The sequence below is a fragment of the Schistocerca cancellata genome, chromosome 4 (genome assembly GCF_023864275.1).
Source record: "Schistocerca cancellata isolate TAMUIC-IGC-003103 chromosome 4, iqSchCanc2.1, whole genome shotgun sequence".
Classification (NCBI taxonomy): Eukaryota; Metazoa; Arthropoda; class Insecta; order Orthoptera; family Acrididae; genus Schistocerca; species Schistocerca cancellata.
This window is the reverse complement of record NC_064629.1, coordinates 341,556,510-341,564,879: the sequence shown is the minus strand read 5'-3', so window position 1 is coordinate 341,564,879 and position 8,370 is coordinate 341,556,510.

Sequence of the window (8,370 nt, the reverse complement as noted above, 5' to 3'; positions counted from 1 at the left end):
ACATAAACTTTAAATCATCATTTCGGGACACTCGGATTGCACAACATGTGGAAAGGACCCTGTCTAGGTTAGTTGTGAGGATAATTAACTGATAGAACAGTTCTGGTAAAATTTAAATTGTTATTGAACAGTATGGAACAAAAGTAACACTGGTCCACACGAATACAGTACTAAAAGTTTCAACCTGTTTGTATCGATGTGGCGGTGGCGGGGCACAGAGCACATATACAATCACAGCAATGGCTCTTGAAGTATCGGCACTTTATTTCTTCATAGCGTTGCAATACTTTCCATTTAGTGCCTATGGAATATTGCCATGCTGTATAGGCGTCGGAAACGGCTCATCCGAGGCTCAACGAAATCACGTTTTCCACGAGAGCCTCCTCGATCCAGAACGTGTTTCTCAGACCGATGCCCAACTCCGACTACTATTGCTGAGCCCATTGTGCCGCACAGCGCCCGTGTGCATTTTCCCGCGCTCGCCTGCCTCCACCTTTTACCGCTCCCCTACAGACATGGTATTCACCAAAGGATTTGAATTCCACATATCCTAATACATTGCCTACGTATGGACCAGGCGCACAATTACAACTTTAACATCTGACAATAGTTCCAACATTAGTTACACTTCACTTCTATTATAACATTGCTTGAAATTTGACATAAATATCAATATTCACATCGAAAATTGTTTACAGTTTCTTTAACATAATGGCATGAAAAAAAGATTATACTAATTTATCGAAATTCAGAAGAAAAAATTATTATATGTACAATAGTATAGCGTTGGTGTTGTTACAAACACCTGCTTTCTTTGGGAAGTCTGAGGGTATTTTGCCTGTCTCGTACATCTTGCTCACCAGATGGTAGAGTTATGTCTGGACTGGCTCTCCCAAGGCTGTCAGTAGTTCTAATGGAATGTTGTCTACTCCAGGGGCCTTGTTTCGACTCAGGTCTTTCAGTGCTCTGTCAAACTCTTCACGCAGTATCATATCTCCCATTTCATCTTCATCTACCTCCTCTTCCATTTCCATAATATTGTCCTCAAGTACATCGCCCTTGTATAGACCCTCTATATACTCCTTCCACCTTTCTGCTTTCCCTTCTTTGCTTAGAACTGGGTTTCCATCAAAGCTCTTGATATTCATGCAAGTGGTTCTCCTTTCTCCAAAGGTCTCTTTAATTTTCCTGTAGGCAGTATCTATCTTACCCCTAGTGAGATAAGCCTCTACATCCTTACATTTGTCCTCTAGCCATCCCTGCTTAGCTATTTTGCACTTCCTGTCGATATCATTTTTGAGACGTTTCTATTCCTTTTTGCCTGCTTCATTTACTGCATTTTTATATTTTCTCCTTTCATCAATTAAATTCAATATTTATTCTGTTACCCAAGGGTTTCTACTAGCCCTCGTCTTTTTACCTATTTGATCCTCTGCTGCCTTCACTATTTCATTCCTCAAAGCTACCCATTCTTCTTTTACTGTATTTCGTTCCTCCATTCCTGTCAATTGTTCCCTTATTCTCTCCCTGAAACTCTGTACAACCTCTGGTTCTTTCAGTTTATCCAGGTCCCATCTCCTTAAATTCCCATCTTCTTGCAGTTTCTTCCGTTTTAATCTACAGTTCATAACCAATAGGTTGTCGTCAGAGTCCACATCTGCCCCTGGAAATGTCTTACAATTTAAAACCTGGTTCCTAAATCTCTGTCTTACCATTATATAATCTATCTAATACCTTTTAGTATCTCCAGGGTTCTTCCATGTATACAATCTTCTTTCATGATTCTTAAACCAAGTGTTAGCTATGATTAAGTTATGCTCTGCGCAAAATTCTACCAGGCGGCTTCCTCTTTCATTTCTTAGCCCCAATCCATATTCACCTACTATGTTTCCTTCTCTCCCTTTTCCTATTCTTGAATTCCAGTTACCCATGACTATTAAATTTTCGTCTCCATTCACCACCTGAATAATTTCTTTGATCTCATCATACATTTCATCAATTTCTTCGTTATCTGCAGAGGTAGTTGGCATATAAACTTGTACTACTGTAGTAGGCGTGGGCTTCGTGTCTGTCTTGGCCACAATAATGCGTTGACTATGCTGCTTGTAGTAGCTTACCCGTACTCCTATTTTTTTTTATTCATTATTAAACCTACTCCTGTATTACCCCTATTTGATTTTGTATTTATAACCCTGTATTCACCTGACCAAAAGTCTTGTTCCTCCTGCCACCGAACTTCGCTAGTTTCCACTATATCTAACTTTAACCTATCCATTTCCCTTTTTAAATTTTCTAACCTACGTGCCCGATTAAGGGATCTGACATTCCGTGCTCCGATCCGTAGAACGCCAGTTTTCTTTCTCCTGATAACGACATCCTCTTGAGTAGTCCCTGCCCGGAGATCCGAATGGGGGACTATTTTACCTCCGGAATATTTTACCCAAGAAGACGCCATCATCATTTAATCATACAGTAAAGCTGCATGCCCTCGGGAAAAATTACGGCTGTAGTTTCCCCTTGCTTTCAACCGTTCGCAGTACCAGAACAGCAAGGCCATTTTGGTTAGTGTTACAAGACCAGATCAGTCAATCATCCAGACTGTTGCCCCTGCAGCTACTGAAAAGGCTGCTGCCCCTCTTCAGGAACCACACGTTTTCCGGCCCCCCAACAGATACCCCTCCGTTGTGGTTGCACCTATGGTACGGCCATCTGTATCGTTGAGGCACGCAAGCCTCCCCACCAACAGCAAGATCCATGGTTCATGGGGGGAGGACCATTTACATTGCCATCGATAAAATGGGGGCCAATTATCCTTCTTCCCATAATGCCACACCATACATTAAGCCGCCAAGGTCGCTGATGTTCCACTTGTCGCAGCCATCGTGGACTTGCCGTTGCCCAATAGTGCATATTATGCCGGTTTACGTTACTGCTGTTGGTGAATGACGCTTGGTCGCTAAGTAGAACGCGTGCAAAAAATCTGTCATCTTCCCGTAATTTCTCTTGTGCCCAGTGGCAGAACTGTACACAGCGTTCAAAGTCGTCGCCATGCAATTCCTGGTACATAGAAATATGGTAAGGGTGCAATCGATGTTGATGTAGCATTCTCAACACCGACGTTTTTGAGATTCCCGATTCAAGCGCAATTTGTCTACTACTGATGTGCGAATTAACCGCGACAGCAGCTAAAACACCTACTTGGGCATCATCATTTGTTGCAGGTCGTGGTTGATGTTTCACATGTGGCTGAACACTTCCTGTTTCCTTAAATAACGTAACTATCCGGCGAACGGTCTGGACACTTGGATGACGTCGTCCATGATACCGAGCACCATACGTAGCACACGCCCGTTGGGCATTTTGATCACAATAGTCATACATCAACACGATATCGACCTTTTCCGCAATTGGTAAACGGTCCACTTTAACACGGGTAATGTATCACGAAGCAAACACTGGCGGAATGTTACGTGATACCATGTACTTAACGTTTGTGACTATTACAGCGCCATCTATCACAAAGCGAAAAAAGTGGTCCAACTAAAACATTCGTATTTATTTACGTACTACACGAATATTTTATAAAAATGGGGGTTTCTATTTAAAAAAAAGCTCAGTTGATATCCGTTTGACCTATGGCAGCGCCATTTAGCGGGCCAACCATAGCGCCATCTGGTTTCCCCCTTCAAGCTAGATGAGTTTCGATCTTTGCAGTGTTTTCGTTTATTTCGTGAGATATTTGGCCCGGTCACTATCAATGGACCACCCCATATATATATATATATATATATATATATATATATATATATATATATATAAGGACTCCCTAGTTCAGAATTGGCAGAAGTCCGCTCACGTTTTGCATCCGGCTGCTGCCACCTTCAGCAGCCTAATACAGGACCTTACGTATGTAGTAATTGTGAAGTGACTTGTTGTGCTGTGTTGTGTTCTGTAGTACAGTAATGCATTTCCTGATGATTGATGAAGCACTTCCTGGCCTATCATGGGCAATGTCAGCTACTTCTTCCACTCCCTGGAGGACGGCAAGGGGCAGTATACTATGGGATGGAGCAAGGAAAATAATTTAAAATTTCGCTAAATTTTGCGAGCAGAACAGTGAAAATAAAGTTGCTCCCAATCTCTCTCTGAGTTGACAAGACGAACAGTGGCATACACAAGGGCAAGTTTCAGCTCTGTGAAAATAATTGGGAGATTTTGTAAAGATAATACCGGGAAATCACCGGAAACTCGAGGCAAAAAGGGGTAAATTTCAATCCAAAATTTTCTGTTCAACTGTGGTTTGGAACTGCCATCCGTATTGTCTACATTACTTTAAAGTGGTAATTTTGTTTCTGTGTATAAAAGAATTTCTTGTCGTCCAGTAGATAATGGGCGACCAAGAATTCGATTCACGAGCCGTGCCCTCGCATGAGTGCCATATTGTTCAGTTTCGCTGGACATTTCCGCCACCGCCACACTGTGCTGTCTGATCGCGAGGAAGCTGAAGAGGAGGAATGTGCAACATTTAAATGGTAGTGTAGTCACACTGCATTCGACTTGGTTTCCTATTTCAGATTTCTAACAACACAGGTCAAAAACACAACAGATTTTTAGTATTGTTTAATTATTTTTGGCCAACTGAAGACCTGATATAATTTTTATCTAGTAAAAATTGTAGGTGTACGAACAGACTCAGATAATTTCACAGATTTTTGCACTCAGATTGCCATGAATCGTGACTTATTTAGTTTCATAATCGAAAAAACTTTTTACACACACATATGTTGATCGGAATATTGTAGCACTTTTGCAACTTCAGTGGGGAGTCCTGGAAACTGTACATGCGGGAAGCAATGTGGACGTCCTGGACAGTATTAACACAAAAGCATTCGATATTAAAACAATAATTACCTTGCAGATCAATCAGTTACATCTGTACATGGACAGGGGCGCTTTCAACTGAAACAGCAAACAGATGTAAAATTGGCAGTGTCCTCAAAACGTTTAGGAAACTATCGTTGTAATTCTTTCAAAGCTGCAATGAATGCTTCAAACCCCACGTTTTCTTTAACGCCAGGGAGCTAAGGGAAATGGAGTGTTCTTCAGAATGTGTCCCTTCTATAACGCGATTTTCTTTTTAAATGCATCCCATCGAATCAGAAAGAAGTTGTTTCTCACCTTGCAGTGTCCTACTGTGGGCTGTGTGCAGTCAAGTCCACTTAAAATGCAAGGTCTGCAATCCATTCCAGAAGTTTTAATTTTTGTGTCTGAACTCTTTTCCTTCATAAATTCAATAATAGCGAGTTCTAAACTAAAAATCGTTTCAGGCATGCTCCTTGACTTAACTAACGTACTTTGCAGTAATCTGTCAAGTCTCCATACTCTTCGTTCAATCCCGTCGAAAACTGTTGCAAATGACAGTTGAATAATGAATGCGACTTAAAAAATTTTCCTATTCGCGCCAACAATGTTTCACATGCCGCATGCCTGCAAATTTAGCACAAAGTGGTTCTTAATGACAGAAGAGTGAATCACGTCTGTCGATCACTGTAATTTTTTGCTCTTTCATTGTCAACTAAGTCTCTAAATTCTCTCTGCATGGATTTATGTCGTGTCATAGCAACTTTGCAGTAGGCCTACCCATTGCTTATGCGTCTGCATAACAATGAGATTTCTCATCCCTCCTGTCTGTGATTCCGATTCATTTTTAAAGGCTTACGACGATAGATTTCTGCATTGAGTCTTTTTGTGCAAGCAGTCACTGGACCTGTGAATGTCCTTCATACCACAAACAAATAGTGAAAGGCAAACAGCGCTGACAGTACGATTCTGCCGAAGTGAGGAGAATTGTGCCGGCTGAAAAATGCCACTGAAAAACTAAACGAAATATCGCGCTGCACTGGGTACTTTTGAGAAAGACCGAACAAAACAGAGATAAGCAGAGCCTTAGCTTGCATGCGGTCTGCACACTCACCTCGCGTGATGTTTGGGTCTCCGTGGCCGGCCCTGCAGTAGATGGCTGAAGGAGCGATAATGAAGTCAGGTACTCAGAAGGTAGTCGGCACGAGTCCTGTCACATGACAAATTTTTTACATCGTAATAAAAATTACTGCCACATTAGTTTTATTCAATTAATTGTGGCTTCATCTTATGATACGTGGGACCATAACCTACTCTATTGTACACTCCTGGAAATGGAAAAAAGAACACATTGACATCGGTGTGTCAGACCCACCATACTTGCTCCGGACACTGCGAGAGGGCTGTACAAGCAATGATCACACGCACGGCACAGCGGACACACCAGGAACCGCGGTGTTGGCCGTCGAATGGCGCTAGCTGCGCAGCATTTGTGCACCGCCGCCGTCAGTGTCAGCCAGTTTGCCGTGGCATACGGAGCTCCATCGCAGTCTTTAACACTGGTAGCATGCCGCGACAGCGTGGACGTGAACCGTATGTGCAGTTGACGGACTTTGAGCGAGGGCGTATAGTGGGCATGCGGGAGGCCGGGTGGACGTACCGCCGAATTGCTCAACACGTGGGGCGTGAGGTCTCCACAGTACATCGATGTTGTCGCCAGTGGTCGGCGGAAGGTGCACGTGCCCGTCGACCTGGGACCGGACCGCAGCGACGCACGGATGCACGCCAAGACCGTAGGATCCTACGCAGTGCCGTAGGGGACCGCACCGCCACTTCCCAGCAAATTAGGGACACTGTTGCTCCTGGGGTATCGGCGAGGACCATTCGCAACCGTCTCCATGAAGCTGGGCTACGGTCCCGCACACCGTTAGGCCGTCTTCCGCTCACGCCCCAACATCGTGCAGCCCGCCTCCAGTGGTGTCGCGACAGGCGTGAATGAAGGGACGAATGGAGACGTGTCGTCTTCAGCGATGAGAGTCGCTTCTGCCTTGGTGCCAATGATGGTCGTATGCGTGTTTGGCGCCGTGCAGGTGAGCGCCACAATCAGGACTGCATACGACCGAGGCACACAGGGCCAACACCCGGCATCATGGTGTGGGGAGCGATCTCCTACACTGGCCGTACACCACTGGTGATCGTCGAGGGGACACTGAATAGTGCACGGTACATCCAAACTGTCATCGAACCTATCGTTTTACCATTCCTAGACCGCCAAGGGAACTTGCTGTTCCAACAGGACAATGCACGTCCGCATGTATCCCGTGCCACCCAACGTGCTCTAGAAGGTGTAAGTCAACTACCCTGGCCAGCAAGATCTCCGGATCTGTCCCCCATTGAGCATGTTTGGGACTGGATGAAGCGTCGTCTCACGCGGTCTGCACGTCCAGCACGAACGCTGGTCCAATTGAGGCGCCAGGTGGAAATGGCATGGCAAGCCGTTCCACAGGACTACATCCAGCATCTCTACGATTGTCTCCATGGGAGAATAGCAGCCTGCATTGCTGCGAAAGGTGGATATACACTGTACTAGTGCCGACATTGTGCATGCTCTGTTGCCTGTGTCTATGTGCCTGTGGTTCTGTCAGTGTGATCATGTGATGTATCTGACCCCAGGAATGTGTCAATAAAGTTTCCCCTTCCTGGGACAATGAATTCACGGTGTTCTTATTTCAATTTCCAGGAGTGTATAAGTGGTTTCAAAAAGTCGATCTTTCCCATGGAGAACTCTCCTTGTTATTTGTAATTGTACATTCTACATAACATGGAATTCTACTCTCTGACTTTTTAAAAAAAAAATTCCCGTAGACCAGGATCTACTGGGAAAGTCCAGTTGGATAACTTCGACAGGGTCGTCTTGAGACAAACAATCAAAGACTTTGTGCAGAAGATTGCTCCCAGCCTGCGGAAACTTTGACCAGTACCCGAGCAAAAGATCGGGTGGACTTGGGGTATAATATATTTGCGGAATATTTTGTTGTCCATGGGATTCGCATGGAAAAAAGTGCAGAATGAGAGGCCTTTAATACCAGAACGTGGAGACATTATTGACTGATGTGAAGTAAGCAGCCACAAAATTATTATTATCTGAATGAAACTTTAATAGACGGTACTATGACAGTTGGTAAATGTTAGCAGATGGATGCTGTTGTTGGCGTTACGAGTTGAGTAACAGCCTCTAAAAGGTTTATTATTGGAAATGTTGGATCGGAAGGGGTTCGTCAGGGAGGCCAATTAAAATTCCGAGCTACATCCATAAAAAGTGATCACCATTGTTAAATGAATTCCGGAAATTTTGAAAGGTGATTTGCAAGTGCAGTTCTTCCACATCTTCCTCCAAAGTCAGTCACTGTGATGGACACCCTCCATACCATAACAGACAGGTGGACAAAACATCCACACGCTGTTATATCAAAGTGAGGATGCTGGAATGGCTGCAAAAGAGGCTTGTTG